Here is a 17,009-nt window from a genome sequence, read left to right as displayed (position 1 = left end):
ACCCCCCTCGCCGGGCTGGGCAAGGTGAGCGCCCCCCCGGCGGCCGCGGCCGCCCCGGCCTCCCAGCCTCTGCACCGCGGGCTGCAAGAAGTTAATTTATTTTTGGAGAAGCAGCCCTCAGAGTTTGTCTAATTCCATCTGCACCAGCTCCTTTCACTCTATTTTAAACCAGTTCTTACTGTGCTGCAAGTTTATAAAAACAATCCCTGCTCCCTGATAAAAGCAGCCCCAACCCGCGGAGAAAGCAAGGAGTCACAAAAGCAGCATCTCCTCCGGGACACTCTAGCTCAGCCGAAAAGTTCGCAGGTAATTTGCGTTTCCTACTTAACGTCTTTCTGTTCTTCTGGCTGCTTTCTCACATGCCTGTTTAGCTCTGCCGACACACGGCACCGACGTCCTGCGGGGCGACAGAGCAGGTCAGGCGTTTCCTGCGGCTTCTCTTGGGCTACTGCTGGGGCCTCGGTGGCCACTTGTGCCTGGCAAGGCTTGGACTATGTGCAGCCCTACGTGGGTCATGGAGCAGGTTAGGACCTGGCACGAGGTGTACGTCAGAGGTCAGGAGCCAGCTGTCCATAGGGACAGGCAGGGCAAGGCAATGAGGAGAGGACAGAGCTGTGCGAGGGCAGGGTGATGGTGAGGGGCCGCCTGAGCTTTGCCCCGGGAGCCTCGCTCTGCTGCGGCTGTTTGGAGGCTGCTGAAGGTTTTGCCAGCCCCGCTGTCCTGCCCGCAGAGCGCATCCCTCCTGGCTTTTGTTCCTCATGCTCCTGCTTTGGCAGGGGCACCGGTAGCTGGGGAGGGTCACCCTGGCTGCGCTGACCCTTAATGCTATTTCTCTGTGACTCACCGATGCAACGCACAAAAACTGTTTAGAAAAGCTCCCGGCATCACTCACGCTCCAAAATCCAGGGCATTTATGGACCGCTTTGTTTCATTTAAACGAACGTATTGCAAAATGCTACCCGACATAAATGACTGATCTCATTTGTAGAGCTCTAAAGCGCTCAGGGGAGGTTGGGTTGGCCTCATGCAGGGCTTTCTGCTTTTTCAGGGTTAATGCTTTTGAAAATGCTTCCTTGGCAGCTGCGAAATGGTTACACATCCCACGGCTGGGCTGCATGGAGCGGGACGGGGCAGCAGTGCTGCCAGCCCCAGAGCAGCTGCCCAGGCCCTCTCCTTCCTGCGGCACCGCCAGTGCTCCCCTCCGCCTGTGGTCCCCTCTGTCATCAGGGTGGCCCTCAGGGCACCTGCGGGATTTTGGGAAGAGGGCTGAGGGTTGGGGTTTTAGCGCTGGGTGGTGCAGGGGCTGCTTTGCTAAAATCCGTCTGGGTCCTGATTGACTTCTTCCTGTTGCCTATTGGTAAAGCACACATCAGTTCAGCTCTGAGTAAACTAAATACGCAGAATGGCAAAAAATGATAGGATTTTTTTATTATTATTATTATTTTTTATTTTTTTTAGAATGGTATAACCTGATCTCTCCTGCAAATGACACTTGTCATATGGCCTGAGGGATGGCAAAAGTCAGTGACCCCTCATCCCCTCTCTGGTGCTGCTCTGCCCCTGTGTTTTGGTGGTCCAGTGTGCATGGGAGGGCAGATGTGTTGTTGTGAGGAGTATCAAGCTAAAAATAGTTTCCCCTTTCTGCTCCATCTGAATGGGCAGCCACATATGACTGTACATGGATTTGTCTGATAGTCCCATTTCAGTGTAAGAGACAAAATATCTTAGTTATGGCTTTGTTCTTCAGCTAACAATGGGTAGCTAAAAATATCCAACTTTGTTCCACTCAATAAAGTTCTCTCAAGGGGAGACACTAACGTTACATTTTTGCCAGATCTGTTCAAAACGCAGCCAAAGAAAATGTGCATTTTTGCCAACAACTTTTCATAAAACTTGTAATGAGCAGAAAACTCCATACCGCGCTGCGAGCGAGGCTGCGCTGTCTGCTGTGTGCAGCATCCCGGGGCTGCCGGCTCCCCGGGGGCGTTTGAGGAGGGCAAAGTCTGGCTGAGACACAGCTGCCACCGCCTCCTCTTCCTCCTCTGCTTCCTCCTCCTCCATGCATGCTCCTGCTGCAACGCAGTCTGCGGGCACACTGGGACTCAGTGGCACGGGGCGATGCGCTGCTGCCTGCTGGTGCCTGGTGGGGGAGAGTGCCCCAGCCCTGCCAGTGGCAGCTGCTTGGTGGTCGCTGTGGTCTTGCTCCAATTCCCTTATTTCCCGTTTTATGGCAGCTGGGGCTGGACGCCAGCCCAGCCAGCCCTGTCCTGCTGTGCAGGCACTGTGCACGCGTTAAAAGCCTGGCACGGCTGCTGCAACGCGCTTGCAGCCTGACAGCCAAGAGGAAACCATCAGGGACCTCACTGGGCTGGCACGGCCCCACAGAGATGGGAAGGAGATGGGAAGGAGATGGGCCCTCCCATGCTCACCCCTGTCTCCAAATTAAATGACCACCTCCCCATGGCTGTCACCCCAGTTCCCTGATCCGCCTGCAGTGCTGCACAGGCAGCAACTGCATGCAGAAATTGTGGGGAAAAGAGGAAGCCAGACCCATCATTTACATCTGTGGGTCCAGCTTGTTCCTTGGGTAACAGAGCGAACCCTCTCCCACATTCCCTTGCCTTTCAGCTGTGGGCAGAGCAGATCTGGGTGACCCCAGCTGAGGACGCTCCTCTTTCCACATTGAAGCTGGTTTGGACGAAGAAGCAGCCGCACCGTTTGCTACAGGTACTTTGATTTCTGACTTGCAAGTGCTCGGGCTCAGCTGGAGCTCATTTTGGTTAGGATTGGCAAGGTGCCCACCAGGTGTTTGCTTTGCCCAGCAACAGGAAAAGAAGTTGGGTTTCTTCTGTCTTCTACTGTACCGCAAGTTTGCATTCTGCAAATCATTCTTAAGCTCTTCTCTGAACCAGCATTTTCCTTTTTCTAGCATCCCCCGTTCTGTAGGTACAGTGACCACTAAAGATCACCTTAATTCTGGACCTCTCTGTGCTGCGTTTGCTCTCCAAGCCACGGTGCTACATCTAGAGCTCCCACTCAACTGTTTTTCGCTGTGCCCCTCCCTATGACCGTGTCACATGGATGCTTTTCTTTGGGCACCCTCTGTTTTGTAAATGCCATGTTAGACCCTGCTGGCATTTAGGCTCCTGTGGCTGAGACGTTTCAGAACAAGGAAGGTTGATGGGTTATGACAGTAGCAGTCCCCTGTGCCAAGAAGGTAGAGGAGCCCTTGATGGCCAGGTGGGGTAAAGGCAGGAATGGCTTTGGGAAAGGATCACCACAGAGATCACCTTGGTGAGGGTGGGCTGACATCGGCCAAAGGAGAGCTGGTGGGGCTGGTTGGATGCCGGTGAGCAGCTGAGGTTATTGCTCGAGGAGGGATGCTGCCAGGGAAATGGGCTGTGGGATGCTGCATGGCCCTTCCATGTGGCCAAAGCAAAGCCTCCCTCTGCCTGGTGGTTACCCTGTTCCTTCACCACTGTGGGCATGGAGGACCTGTCCTCCTGCCCCAGGGGCTGAGCTCCAAAGGTGGGCTGCCTACCCTGGGTGGACAAGCGTGTCCTTTGGGAAGAAGCCGCTGCCTGAAGTGATTCATGCAGTGTTTGCGGCTGCAGTATTCCCGGAATGTACCTGCTTTATTTCTTGGCCTTCTCGCTTGTTGTTGGAGAGGAGCTGAGTTAACGTTCTCGGTATGGATGGTGAAGGGATCCAGCCCCTGCACTTGGAGAATACAGCAGCTGAGGGTCAGGCCATGGTGGAGGTGCTCAGAGGGTTGTGAGCCAGTCGGGAGGCCCTGCGAGATGGCCGGGTGTGGGCACTGCCTGCCCGGCCATGTCAGAGGGCCCTGCGTCAGCGCAGGCAGCCCGATGGCCTCAGCTGAGCGCTCAGGCTGGCAGGAAGGACTTTGTGCCTGGCCTGGAGACATCACACGTGGGGCCAGCTCAAGGCTCCCTACCCCTGTAGGCCAGTCAGCACAGCTCTGCTGGAGTAGGGTTCAGGGCCACAGCAGAGAGCCTTGCCTCAGTGGGAGTGGAGGTAGGAGGCACCAGTGCCGCACTCTTCTGCCTGCCTGTCCCCTGCTCCTCCACGCTGCTGGCTGGTGTCTTCCATCCCCTGCTGCGCATCCCACAAGAGCAGTCAGCCCCTGCACTTGTCTGGCTTCTAGAGGGTGGATACTGCACCGGGAGTGTGCATTTTGAAATGTCAGTGGTCATTTTGAAAGTCCCCCAAAGTCCATTTCTTCTGCCAGCTTCCTTCCCATGGTCTCTTCAAGGATTTGTGCCCATCCTTGGGACTGGGAGCCCTCAGGTGCCTTGGACACAGAGAGTGTCTCCAGTGCTGTGTCCCTGTCTGGAGTGAGGAGCAGGGAGATGAGCACCTCGGGTCATGCTGTCCAGCTCCTTCATGGGCATGTTGCTGTTCTGGAGACTTGCAATAGCACTGTTGTGGTGAGTTACAGGAGAGACATTTCTGGAAGGGGACAGGAGGCAAATTCATAATTTCTTTGTCCAAGGTGGTCTGGGGAGATTTCCTTGCTGAGTCTGCAGAGCCAGAGCTGTAGAAGCACCTCCATTTGTGCTGACCAAACAGCACAAGCCTCAAAGGTGATGTAGGCACTGATATTCAGGAGTATGATCGTAAATGCTCCTCCCAGGTCATGGTGGCTCCGGGTGCCTGCTGCCAGCCTGGCAGTCTGGGGGCAGAGCCATTGCTGCCTCTGGTGGCCCGTCTCTCATGAACTTGGCTGCAAGTGGCCATGGACCTCAACCTGTCCCAGCCACTTCCCAGAGGGGTGGCTTCATCTGCCACTGGCCTTTATGCAGGGACATTGAGCAGCCAGGAGCTGAGGTTTAGTGGGAGAGGCAGGGAGAGGGAACTTCCATACTTGTCCTTCCTTCTAAGCCAGAACAGAGCTGGTTTTCAGCCCCAGAGACAACAGTGGAAGCAACGCCTCACGGGAGGTGAGCAGAGAGGCTGTGCCAAGCCCAAGCACTGACACATGAACAGGGGAACAGCCTCGCAGTGCAGCCCCTGCCTGCACTGCACCTGCCTGTTACCAGCTGCCAGGAGATGGGGGCTTCTGGCTTGCAGGAGAAGCTGTGGACACAGGCCTCATGCACAGGAGAGGTACATCAGAGGACAGTGCTTTGGGACCTCCTATGTCTTGATGCCTGCATGGTCCTAAAGTGAGATCTCATGACCTGGGGTTTATGCATGTGACCTAACCATGAACTGCTGTGGTTATCTCCTGTCCCACCAGCTAATGCTGCTCATTAGGTGCTAATGATTTAGGTAGAGCTACAAGGTAATTTCTGAGAGCCTGTGCAAGGGTCATGCTGTCTGGGGGTTCCAGGCTCTGCTGTATGTGTAGTGAACATGGCTTCCTGGTCAGCACGCTCCTCAGCTTGGGTTCACAGGGCAATTGAGAATCCTGCTGTCAAGACTGTCCCCTCCACACGCTGCTGCTTGGTATGTGGTCCTGATGCCAAAACACCCAGTGCAGTGACCTTCATGATCTTCTGGCCACCGCACCTGGCACCTGCCTGTGTCCATTGTGCCATGTGTCCTAGGCACACCACAGCCACCAGCTCGGTGCTGCTGGCATTGCCCTGGAGAAGGCACCAGGACAGGGGACATAGGTCTGCCTTAACTGCATTTTCTGACTCATGTTGATTTATGACCCAACCTCAAGCCAAAAATACACCCAGCTTACATGGGCACTGCTGGAGCAGATGCAGAGTGCTTATCAGCTGTCCCCAGGGACTTCCTGACTCCTGAGCTCATCGTGAGGGTGTGAGAGCCACGAGCACCCCGCAGGCCATGCCCTCCCACCAGGCGTCCCTTGGGGTGCAGGGCAGCTCCTGGGCTGGCAGTGGGGCCGTGCACCCGGAGCACGCTCTGTGGTATGGGTGAAGTTCCCCCTGTAGACAGAGCTCTGCCTAGCAAAGCGTGGGCAACCCCCTGGATGGTTCGTTTTTGCTCAGACACTTGTCCATCTACCAGCACACTGTGCAGCTTTGTTCATGATGTCTACCAGTGGGCCATCCCTGGTGGGTCTGCAGATGTACAGTGAAGGACAGGTAGATGCCTGTGCAGAGTGGAGAAGGAGTTAAATGAAGACAAATAAAATCCAGGCCAAAACAGGCAAGTTTTCCCATCCATCCCTCATGTTGACCCACCTGGTACTTCCCAATACTTGCTAGCTCCTGCTCTCCTCTGGATCTGCCTAACATGGCCTCTACCAGGAAGCAGGAGACCCTGGGGCTGCCCAGAGCTCCACTTCTGGAGCCACAGGGCAGGTGTGGGACCTGTGCCAGCTCTGCACTGACCTCTGACTCCCTCTGGTGTGTCCAGCACTGAGCATGCACCCAGGGCAGTCTCTTATCATCTGAAGTGCCCAGAGGCTCTGCTATGGAGGGAAAGGGGACCTTGTATTGGCACTCTGCACCTCTGTGAGCATCGTCCACCCGACAGGCAGGCCCTGACCTCTAATGAAGAAGCTTGTCCATGTCTTCTGGCATGTTAGCAGCATGAATGGTTTTCAGTCTGCTTGGTATTCCCCATTCCCTGTAAATATCTGGGCACTTCATGCACCTGCAAGCTCACCATCCACTTGCCTAAGTCAAGCTGCTGCCACACTGTAGTGTGCCCCTTGTTGTATGCAAAAGCCATGGCTGCTCTCGGTTGGCATCAGAGGGGACTCAGGAGTACCCTGTGTGCATAGGGCTGCTTGGAGGGGAGCTGGCATGGGCCTGTTGGGGAGATGGGGATGCAGGACCTGCAGAAACCTGCTCTGGGTCATTCTTCCCCATTCCTAGCAATGTACCCACAGCCTCAGCCACATTGCCCAGGGGGCTGTCCTGCAGCAGGGCTGTCCCTGTGCCCTCAGAGCTGCCACCACAGCATAGCTGCTTACACCTTGGTTCTGCATGTCCCTGGACCTGTCCCCAGTGAGTGCCCAGGGCTTGGTCCTCTCCTTATCCTCACCACTCCCATTAACTGCAGAGCTGGTTTTGCCCTTCCTGTTATATTTCAGGTCTCCCAAGGCCAATCCATCCCATGTGATGTAGCCAGTGGTGGGGAGGAAAGCACAGTGGCTATGGACTGTTGAGGATGACAATCTGGTACAGCCTTATTAGAGGGGCATCTCTGCTCTTAGGATGAGGTTCTGAGCAATGGGTTGACACCATTCCCACAGCACATTACAGTGTGTTACTCCCAAACTGATCGAGTTTTGCAGCTTTTCTGTATTTCTAGAAGCACAACTGCTGCTGAGGAAGGGCAAAGGACTGGGAAAATGGACTGAGCATCTCACTGTAGGAGCCAGTTTCAAGGCTTGCTGAAGTTTCAAGGCTTGCTGAAACGCAGAGGGACCTGGGGATGAAAGAGCTGAAGAGAGCACATGGACCCAATTGGGTGCAGATCCAGACCCCGCGTGTCTGTGCGTGTTGTTCCCTATCTGCACTGCAGGCTAAGGCAATAAATCAAAGTGGATCACTATGAAAAGGGCTGTCAGAGCAGGTCATTTCTCAGGGCTTTGACATCGGCCAGCCAGCTGCTGGACGGGGCATATGGTGTTTGTTTAACCACCAGTGGCAGCACGTATTGCCTTGGGTCCAACAGCTCACTTTGCAGTGCAAGTAACAATAACATGCATGTGCAGTTGTCAGAGCGTTGCAATGCCATGTGGGATTTGCTCTCAGCTCAGGAAATGTTCTTGGGAAAGTCTTTTCCCTCCCAGTGCTAGCAGAGGAGGCTCCACTCCTTTCTGAAGCGGGATGATGAATAATAACTCCCCAGAGATGTGGCAAATGCTGTGAAACAGCCTCGCAGAGCTGTGAGCCCCAGCTCAAAGGGCCCTGCTGCGTTCTGTCCCTGGAAAACTTGCAGCATCTCATTTCTGCTCTGCAAACAGCACGTAGGCATCTCCACAAGCGGCTGTCATCACCGCGTGAGGAGCCGTCCCGGCACGCTGCATGGAGTCCCCGGGTTTGTCGCTGACAAACGGCTCCCTCCCCAGAGGCTGCCTCATTGCCTGGTGTTTGTGTGGCTGGTGCAGAAGGGCAGGAGTGGTTGCAAATGGCTCATCGAATGCTGAGCTGCTAAGTGGGTTCAAATAACAGAAATGGCCCTTTAAGTGGTGCTCCTTCGTGCAGTTTCTTGCTCGTCCCCACACCTCCCCGTTTCACCAGAATTTTTCCATAAGGTGGCTCCAGGCCTGTGTCCCACCACACTCCATGGTCCAGGCCTGCGGAGCAGCCAGGGTGTGTGTCCTCATCCTGCTCTGCTGCTTTCCTGCAGCAAAACGGTTTCCTACTCTCTTTAGCAGTGCAGTCAAACCAGATGTACAGGAGGTGCACAACTGCTTTGTCAGTGCCTCAGCATGGCAGGGGTGGTCTCACATCCATGTGGCACCTGGTGCCAACATGGTCCTGCCAGGGTCTGAGAGGTTGGACAGTGCTGCTGAGCAGGGCCCTCCACGTTGTCCCAGAGCTCTGTCCTGCCATGCTTCATCTTCAGGGATGTGTGACCATGAAAGTCAGACACATGGCCTTTCAGAAGGGTTTCTAAACACACTCCTTAGTTCAAGTTGAACAAGGATCCTAAAATTACATCTCTCTACCAGCAGTGCCAGCCTTGGTTACCTCCTGGGGAAACTCTGCTACTCCAAACCCAGCTCCAGGTCTGCAGAGCATCAGGGAACTGCAGAGGCAGAGAGTGAAGACGCAGGAGTGGCCCACGGCTGCTGGCTGAAGGTGTCTCTGGTGACTGCCATGTCCCACCAGAGACACCTGCTGTGAGTCTTGACTGGGATGAGACCTCGGTGGGCTCTGGCTCCTGTGGACTGAGCATGGGGAGCTAACGGGGTTGAAGGGTAGAGAGCTCCTGGGCACAGCACCATCTCAGCACCAGGGAGAAGGGGCAGAGATGCCACCTGGGACCAGAGCAGATGGCTTCCTGGGAGGGGAGGTGTGTTCAGCCCAGCCCCTGGCGCAGGGGGTGCCCCACCGTAGCCAGCAGAGCACAAGGGACTGCTGAACACAAGGGACTGCTGGTGCAGCTGGGACACAAAGGGTGCCCCGAGCTCTGGTGCTCGCAGCGGTTAGCCCACAGCACACGGCCAGGCCTAGAGGAGATAAGGGATGTCTAAGCCCAGAGTGGGAGGCAGCAGCTCTTTGGAGAAGTGTAGGATGTGCCAAGAGCCCTGGTTTTGTACTCTAGCTGCAGAGCAGACTTGACAATAAGCCCGTGCAGCCTCTTCCGTTGGGGATTTTCAGCCGTACAGAGTGCTTGGTGGTATCTGCTCTTCTGCTCTGCCTTCTCCAGGCCATCTGACTGTAGCACGCACTCTCTGGCTGCCCAGCATCTCAGCCATTTGTCACTGAGAAATTTAACTTTCTGAAGTCTGCAAGCTTGCTAAGAATAAACTTAATAAATTAGTGAGCGTATTTAAAGTGCACCACTGCTCGCTGATCTGGCATTTTAATCTACTCGTGAAGCTATCCAGAGTGTTTGCTCAGCGTGTGGCCAAGTTCTGAAATATTTGCATGCTGCTATTGTCAGTACATCTTCTGACCCTTTGCAAAAGGATGGCAGGAGGAGTGAATTTATAAGAATCTTCCACTGGCGAAGGTAGCGGAGCTGTTCCTAACACACTCGGTAGAGTTATCTCCCTTAGATCATCTTCGCCTGTTATTCCGATCGGGTGGAAGAGATACAATTAAACAGTGCAGCTGTGTTTTATGTTCTCCAGGGCTACATATCCTCTTCAGTGACACACATTCTTTGCAGGTCAGTTGTAAAACATGTTTGATGTTGGCACACAGGCAGCTGGAGCAAGCTGAAGCCGCTCTTTCTGCTGGGAATGGCAGCAGGGAAGCTGCAGGTTAGCCTGGCCTCGCCTGTGAAGGTGAGAAGCACCCTGCCCCGCTCCTCCTGCCTCTTCCTGAGGCTGCGGGCGAGTGGGCAGCAGTGAGCAGGGGCTTGTGCAAACAGGACGAGGGCAAAGCAGCTGTGTGCAGGGCTGGTTCTCCTCCCCTGTTCCTCTGCCTTGTTGCAGCAGTGTGGATAACAAGCTTCCACAGACTTTTCTGCAAGCTGCCTGTTTCTGCCAGCACTTGAGGGTCCACAAAGCCCCGAGGAAATGGAGCAAGGAGCCCTTGGTCACACTTCTTTCCGTGACCATCTCCACACTCTGGTCTGTGCAGGGTGTGGGCTTTGAAGTCCTTGCACACCCTGGAGCTACCCTCACTGTGAGCAGCACCCAAAGATTTCCAGCTGCAGGGCAGTGATGCAGCCCCGCTGGCTCCAAGCACTGAAGAGACCGCAGGGCTCCTCAGGACCACGGGGCTCGGTGACCAAGCTGCGCAGGGAACCCAGGAGTCCCTGGCCAGTCTCTTTGCTTGGAAGTTGTCATTTCTAGGTAGTGAATCATCTGCCCTGTTTTAGACATGACTTAGTGCAAGATGAATTGCTTCTTAAAGACCACGGCTATAGAGGCTATACCTGCACACGCAGGTGCGCAGTGGTGGAGCAGGCTGACCCCAGCACAGAGATGTAGGATTAGGGATGTTAGAGATCAAGTAGGAGCACATCAGGTCAAGTTTGTAAGGAAGCCCAGTTATCAGTTAAACCTGGGTTAAAAAACAAACAGTTTGAAAAGGAATATTAACAAGAACAAAAACTTATTTTTTGTAAAACAAAAAAAAAAAGCAAAAAGTTCATTTGGAGAACGATGGAAAGGGGGAGTAATGAAAGAAAAACTAATTATAGCTGTAAAGGGTAAAGTACAGTAGAGGCCACAGACCCTGGTGTGAGATCAGGAGTCTGGGTGGGAGTGGAATTCGCCAGGTGCTAAGGATTGCCCAACGCTCAGTAAAAGGTTCTTCTTCCCTGCTGCCCATCCCTTCCTGAATTCACAGCATGTCACCTTTCAGATTTTTTCCCTTCTAAAATTGATCATAATGGGCCCTTCATGTTTGAGACCTGTTCAGCAGCCCTGGGTCCAACAAGTGGAATAGTCCCAGCAGGGAACCATGTGTCTGCCCCAAGTTCAAAACATCCATGGCTCACAGGCTCCTGGTACGAGGAGGTCCTAAGGTCTTGGAAAGAGAAACCATTGCTTCTGCTGTGCTGCATGGTTTAATTAAGCTGCCATGATAATTCACTTCTTTTGGCTCTACGAGATCACTGTGGGTCTAAGAAAAGGCTTGCTTTTTTTTTTTTTTGTGAGAAAGAAAAATAGAAAGAAAAGAAGAAAAATACTATGTTAAAGCTTTTGCTGTCAGTGAGACATGACAGAGAGGGACTCTGTTCCTGCCTGTAGGTACATGCAGCCAGTGATGAAACCCTTATCATAGCTGTTTGGACTATGAGGACTGCAGATATCTTTCTGATTATCTAGTCTGGCTACCAGGTATAACCTGAGCCCAGATTTACTCCTGCTTGAGTCACAGCAAGCAACCAAGCGTGATGTAACATTTGCTGATGATGGAGATTCCCACACTGCCCAGGAGAATTGTTCCAGTGGTTCATTACCTTTGCTCCTATCTCAGTAAGCAGTGTGCCACATTTCAGTACACCTACCTTCAGCTTCCAGACATCAGATCATAATAAAACTCCATCTGCTAGATTGGAGAGTCTTCTGCAGGGAAATATATGCTCTCTAAATAACCCACAGCTGTTTTTTGGCAAGCAAAGTAGATTGAGCTCTTGAGGTCTCTCACTGCAAGGTCAGTTCTCTTTTGTCAGCTTCACAGCAGTTCTCCCAGTCTCTCAGCATCCTGGTGAGCGGTGAGCACCAGAACCAGGTGCTGGATGGATGCAGGCACCCAAATGCAGAGTAGTGTAATTTCCTCACTGCCCCCTGAGGCTGCCGTCCAAGGAATGCAGTGGCCTTTGGGCTACCTTCCCATGCAAGGAGGGTGCAATCAGCTCAAGCTCTACCAAACTCCCCAGGGTTTCATAATCACCACTTCCCAGGACAGAGCATCCTGCCTTGTATGTATGGCCGATAATCTGCATTCTTGTTCCTAGATGTATGACTATATTTGGCTATATCAACTATCTGCTTGTGCCCAGTTTAACCAGCAACCCAGGCCATTCTGTAGCAGTGATCTGGCTTCTTCTCTATTTGCTGGTCTCACAATCTCTGTGTCATCGGCAAACTTTACCACAGATGATTTAATATTTTTTTCAGATCATTGATAAAAATGTTGAATAGCACAGGGCCAAGAACCGACCCCTGGGGAACTCCACTAAATCCACCCCTGCTGGGTGAGGAGTTCCCATTAACAATTGCATCTGAGACACATCACCCAGCCAGCTTTTAATCTATTTAATATGTGCCATGTTGATTGTGTATTGTTCTAGTTTTTTAATCAAAATGTCATACAGTACCAAGTCAATTGCCTTGCAGAAGTCTAAGTATATTACACCACCAATATTATTTTTATCAATCAAACTTGTAATTTCATGAAAAAGATGAATCTTTGTTTGACAAGTTCTGTTTTCCATAAGTCTATGTGAATTAGCATTAATTATATTTCTTTGGTTTAAATTGCTGTCCACTGCATGCTGTAGCTGCCTTTGGAGGTGACTGCCCAGAGCTGTGGCCAGGCTGACAGGCCTACCAGCATCTGGTTCAGCCAATGACGTCTATAAACATTGGCAAACATTAGCTTTCATCTGTTGCTGTTGAGTGTTCTAGCACATCCATCCAGAGATAGACTAATACAACCAACAACTTCAGAAGAGATGCATTTATTCTTTTTATATCGAGAGAAATTGCTTCTCATCAGCTTCGGGTTTGCAGACCATACATTGTCCTCAACTCTTGGCTTTTCTTATCAGTTTTCTACAGTTTCACACTTCTCGTTCATTATTATCAGTTTCCACTTTCTTAAGTTATATATGGTTTTCTTGTTTTTCACAGTTGTCTTCACTTCCCTCATAAGCCAGAGCAATTTTTTTTTTAACCAATGTTGCCTTCTTTCTCAATTGTGGGATTGTGGTTTTGGGGCAACGCGTAAAAAGTTTTTCAACAATTCCCAGTTAGCATTCACATTTTTCTGATTAAATTCTTCTCCCAATTGATTCGGTTCATAATTGTTTTCAGCTCTGTGAAACTGAATCTTTTCAGCATTAAGTAGATATATTTTCAGAACAGAGCTTCACTTTAAATATTCACTTTATTGTCATTTTGCTTTTCAGCTAAATAAAATAAAACATCAACTCTTAGAGATATTTGGCATGTGATTTAGGGAAACAGAACTGGGAAATGGGAATTGTTCCTGAGAAAATAAGTTTTTATGAAAAGTTTTTTTTTTTTTTTTTTTTTTTTTTTTTTGTCAAAGTATATATTAATTTGAATAAATTGGGACTTGTCTAAAATCCAAAGCCATGAAGGTGACATTGTCATTCTTTTGGCAACTGAAGGTTGAGACATTTAGTCCAAAACTTTTTTTCAGTTCTCCAAATTTCCTGAACATTTTGGATTTGGCAACTAAAATGAGAAACTCTTTAATCACTTTGGGATTGTTCAGATTTAATGGGAAACCCAACTTCCTTTTATCTATCTATCTCTATCTAATTATTTATTTTGTGGGAAATGTGTATTTCCTTTTGAAATTACGAATTTGGTGTCCAGAATACTACATTGCATTGATAAAACATTTGAGCAAGCATTTGAAACTTATTCTGCAGAGGATGCCTATGGCTAGAAGGTCTCTGGTGAGGTGTCTACCTCATGGCAGGACTTCTCTGTCCCCAGAATGGGTCCCACTATTCACGCTCAGCCTAGACTGTTGGTGCCACGGACGGCTGGTTCTCTTCTCCCCACAACAGTCAGGGAAATGCTTCTGGCCCATTTGTGTTGACCCAGCAGCCAAACCAGCCTGTGCACGGTGGGGAGTTCATGTGTCCACATGGGAAGTGGGTGAAGGCCAGCTTGGCAGGAGATGTCACACCTCCTGCTGCACCTTCCCTGGGGTTGCTGCCAGCTTTGCATGTCAAGTGGAGCATTCCGGAATCTTCTTCTTGCATCTCTCCAGGGGTAACTGTGCCTGTTGCTTCCCTAAAGTGCCTGTACACCAATGTGCGGAGCATGGGAAATAAACAGGATGAGCTGGAGATCTGTGTTCGGTCACAGGGCCATGATCTCATTGCAATCACAGAGACGTGGTGGGACAGCTCGCATGACTGGAACGCTGTCATGGAGGGCTATGTCCTCTTTAGGAAAGACAGGCTGGGGAAGTGAGGGGGTGGGGTTGCCCTTTGTGTGAGGGAGCAATTAGAGTGTACCCAGCTCCACCTGGGGGAGGGTGAAGGACAAGTGGAGAGCTTGTGGGTGAGAATTAAGGGGTGGGCTGGTATGGGGGACACGGTGGTGGGGATCTACTACAGGTCACCAGATCAGGAGGAGGAGGTTGATGAGGCAGCCTACAAGCAGCCTCATGATCCTGGGTGCTGGTTCTCATGGGGGACTTCAATTACGCAGACATCTGCTGGGTAAGCAACTCGGCCAGGCACATGCAGTCCAAACGATTCCTACAATGCATTGAAGATAATTTTCTGACTCAGGTGGTAGAGAAGCCGACAAGGCGGGGGGTGCTTCTGGACCTGTCCTTACCAACAGGGATGGGCTTGTTAGGGATGTGAAGGTTGGGGGCAGCTTGGGATGCAGCGACCATGAAATAGTGGAGTTCAAGATGGAACTTGGTGGAAGAAGTAAGGCTAAAAGCAGGATTGCTACCCTGGACTTTTGGAGAGCCAACTTCCACCTCTTCCGGGAACTGCTTGGGAGTATCTCATGGGCTAGGTTGCTAGAAGGCAAGGGTGCTTGTGAGAGCTGGGCTACATTTAAGCAGCACTTCTTCCAAGCTCAGGATCAGTGCATCCCTAAGAGTAGGAAGTCAGGGAAGTGGGGCAGGAAAGCTGCGTGGATGAGCAAGGAGCTCATTGATAGGATCAAAAGGAAGAGGAATGTCTACGAAATGTGGAAAAAGGGCCTGTCCTCTTGGGAGGAGTACAGAAGTATTGTCAGGGCCTGCAGGGACGTGACGAGGAAGGCTAAAGCCCACCTAGAGATGGGGCTTGCAAAAGAGATAAAGGATAGTAAGAAGGGTTTTTTCAAGTATGTAAACAGCACAAGGAAGACTATGGATAATGTGGGTCCCTTGCTGAACGAGGGGTTGTCCTGGTAACAGGAGACGCCAAGAAGGCGGAGATACTGAATGCTTTCTTTGCTTCAGTCTTTGCTTCAAGGATACCCCCCCAGGACTCCTCGATCCTGGTGGGAGGAGAAAGGGTCTGGGAAATGGAGGGCTCCCCCCAGGCTGATGAGGGAGTGGTTTGGGAGTGTCTGAGAGGGCTCAATGCACAAAAATCCACGGGTCCCAATGGGATGCATCCATGTGTGCTAAGGGAGCTGGCAGAGGTGATCGCTGAACCACTCTCTATCATCTTTGAAAGGTCCTGGAGAACAGGATTGGTGCCTGAAGACTGGAGGATAGCCAATGTCACTATGGTCTTCAAGAAGGGCAAGGAGGAGGATCTGTGAAACTAGAGGCCAGTCAGTCTCACCTCTGTCCCTGGATAGGTGTTGGAACAGCTTGTTCTGGATGCCATTTCCAAGCAATTAGAAGAGAAGAATGTTATGAGGAGTAGTCAGCATGGATTCACCAAGGGGAAGTCATGCTTGACCAACCTCGTTGCCTTCTATGATGGCATCATCAGCTGGGTAGATGGGGGGAGAGCAGTGGATGTCATCTACTTTGACTTTAACAACACTGTCTCCCATGACTTGACTACCTTGACTTTAACAACACTGTCTCCCATGACGTCCTGCTAGCAAAGCTGAGAAAGTGTGGGATAGAGGAGTGGACAGTAAGGTGGGTTGAGAACTGGCTGACTGGCCGAGCTCAGAGGGTGGTGATTGGCGGTGCAGAGTCCGGCTGGAGACCTGTGACTAGTGGTGTTCCCCAGGGGTCGGTGCTTTGTCCGGTCTTGTTCAACATCTTCATCGACGACCTTGATGAGGGAATAGCGTCTGCCCTCAGCAAGTACACCGATGACACAAAGCTGAGAGGAGTGGCTGACACGCCAGAAGGCTGTGCTGCCATTCAGCGAGACCCGGACCAGCTAGAGAGATGGGCAGGAAGAAGCCAAATGAGGTTTAATCAGAACAAGTGTAGAGTCCTGCACCTGGGAAGGAACAACCGGACGTATCATTACAGGCTGGGGGATGACCTGCTGGAGAGGAGCTCTGAGGAGAAGGACCTGGGGGTCCTGGTGGGCAAGAGGTTGGCCATGAGCCAGCAGTGTGCCCTGGTGGCCAAGAGGGCCAATGGGATCCTGGCGTGCATTAAAAGGAGCATGGCCAGCAGGTCAAGGAAGGTGATCCTCCCCCTCTACTCTGCCCTGGTCAGGCCTCACCTGGAGTACTGTGTCCAGTTGTGGGCTCCCCAGTACAAAAAAAGACAGGGATCTCTTGGAAAGAGTCCAGTGGAGGGCCACAGAGATGATACAGGGCCTGGAGTGTCTTCCCTATGAAGAAAGGCTGAGAGACCTGGTTCTGTTCAGCCTGGAGAAAAGAAGACTGAGAGGGGATCTCATCAATGTGTATAGATACCTGAGGTGTGGGAGACAGAGGGATTTGGCCAACCTCTTTCTATTGTTTTGTGGGGACAGGACAAGGGGTAATGGCTGTAAGATGGAGCACAGGAAGTTCCACACCAACATGCAAAAAAACTTGTTGACGGTGAGGGTGACGGAGCACTGGAATAGGCTGTCCAGGGAGGTTGTGGAGTCTCCTTCTCTGGAGATATTCAAGGCCTGTCTGGACACCCTGCTCTGAAGAACCTGCTTTGGCAGAGGGGTTGGAGCTGATGATCTCTTGAGGTCCCTTCCAACCCCTACAATTCTGTGATTCTGTGATGTAGAGATGAGGGGAAGCCCCAAGTGAGTGTTGCACCCAGAGCTGGTAGAATTGTGACCAGGCTGCTTTAGGA

The 17,009-nt window shown here is 51.7% G+C and overlaps 1 protein-coding gene across 5 annotated transcripts in view; it reads left to right on the top strand.

Annotated features, from left to right (window-relative positions):
* Positions 1 to 8: 8 nt before the first annotated feature.
* MYOCD (myocardin) overlaps positions 9 to 17,009 on the top strand; it is a 258,264-nt gene continuing 241,263 nt past the window's right edge. For 4 of the 5 annotated variants that reach the window (XM_035342664.1, XM_035342668.1, XM_035342663.1 and 1 more), the window contains exon 1: positions 9 to 306. The gene's annotated coding sequence lies outside the window, so the exon portion shown is untranslated. Of the gene's footprint in view, positions 307 to 2,628; positions 2,728 to 17,009 lie in introns of all 5 variants that reach the window. The other variant, XM_035342660.1, reaches the window with a different exon arrangement.

This window comes from Oxyura jamaicensis, chromosome 18 (genome assembly GCF_011077185.1).
Source record: "Oxyura jamaicensis isolate SHBP4307 breed ruddy duck chromosome 18, BPBGC_Ojam_1.0, whole genome shotgun sequence".
Lineage (NCBI taxonomy): Eukaryota > Metazoa > Chordata > Aves > Anseriformes > Anatidae > Oxyura > Oxyura jamaicensis.
Note: the sequence above shows the minus strand (reverse complement) of the source record. Positions and strands in the feature narration are given on the sequence as shown.